This window comes from Triticum aestivum, chromosome 5D (assembly GCF_018294505.1).
Source record: "Triticum aestivum cultivar Chinese Spring chromosome 5D, IWGSC CS RefSeq v2.1, whole genome shotgun sequence".
NCBI classification, from domain to species: domain Eukaryota; kingdom Viridiplantae; phylum Streptophyta; class Magnoliopsida; order Poales; family Poaceae; genus Triticum; species Triticum aestivum.
The window spans coordinates 42,722,851-42,724,374 of record NC_057808.1 but is presented as its reverse complement, the minus strand read 5'-3'; positions in this window follow the sequence as shown (position 1 = coordinate 42,724,374).

Genomic DNA, 1,524 nt, shown 5'->3' with positions numbered 1-1,524 from the left:
GGGGATTGGGGGCTGACGGAAGCGGGAGAGCGAGCTGTAGTATAAGTGGAAGCGAGGAGGAAGGAGGGTTTTTCTGGGATCGCCCCCTCTTCAAGAAATATGGGCTTCTCCTCGCAAAAAACAAAAACAAATGGGCCTTAAGATGGATAGGCTTTTGTATCGGCCCAGTCGGCTACCCGTGTTTCGTACTGGAGGGCCTTGTGCTAGAGGCAGCCCGAGATACTCTCCAGCTTATTGCCCATTCGAAAGAAAAAAGAGACGTTTCCAGCTTATGGCTACTCATCGGTAACCTTTTTCAACTTGGCATCCACTAAATTAGAGGATGCGGTACTGGATGCAGACACTCACACTAGTCACGTAGCACGGCAAAGTGAGGTGTCAAATAACAGGCCTACAATATACTTACTAGATTGTGAAGGTTCATAGGCTAGTCAACATTCACATTAAACGAAGCTTCATAAGATACAGTATGCATACTAACATTCAGAAGAACAAAAGTTCAGCATGTTTATGCATCTCAATGATTCACCATACTATAACCAATACAAAGCTGTGAGAAGGTGTGGAAATAAAGAAAATCGGCCGATGCTTCTCTGAGCAAAGGGCCTCCCTGCGCACGCATTAATTTCCTGGGCATGCTTGTTTCTTCTCAATGTTGCGAGCACTTTGAGCATGTTGGCAACTCCACAGCTAGCTAGCTTCCTCATCTTGCAATTGATGCTGACACATTTGCAGCAAACACATGAGGCAATAGAGATGACCCAACATGAGTCCATATTGTGCAGTTCCCCTGAAATCATCTTCATTGTCTTGAATCTGAAAAGATAGGAAAACAATAGCTATACTTAAACGGTGTTGCAAAATAGTAGCACATATCAATAGCTCGGCATGACAAAACACGATCATCTGGACGAAGGGGATACTGACCTGCCTGAGGAAGATTATATATAATTTCATAAGTCCTTGGTTGATTTCCACCTTCGGCTGCACTGCTTGTTTGCTCCTCCACACATGACAGGATAGTTCCGCACTGCAATCAGCTAGTCAATGTACGAATAAGCTTATTTCATCTTGCGGTGGTCATTGTACCTAGTTATGAATGTAGGAATACCTGGAGCATCATGAGGTTAGCTGACAGCAGGTAGATGCAGCCACATAAATTTTGTGCGGTGCTACCAAAATTGAGGTTTGTATCCCTACCCGTTATGAGAATTCTTCTTGAAGTTGGTAGAATGTGACGGCTTGTTCTTTGCATCAAACTTGCCTTTCCCCTGAGATTTGTTCTTCTTGTTTTGGGGCTGGTTGGGCTGGAAGTTCTTCTCATGTACCATGTGGGCACTAGAAGCTCCCTCAGCGACCCGGGCACGTGTGTCTTTTGCTCTCGCCTTCTCTTCAAAATCAAGAGTGCTAATGAGATCCGAAACGGAAAACTCATGTCTCTTGTTTTTCAGAGAAGTAGCAAAATCGTTCCACGAAGGTGGAAGCTTGGCAATGATGGTCCCAGCAACAAATTTGTCCGGTAAC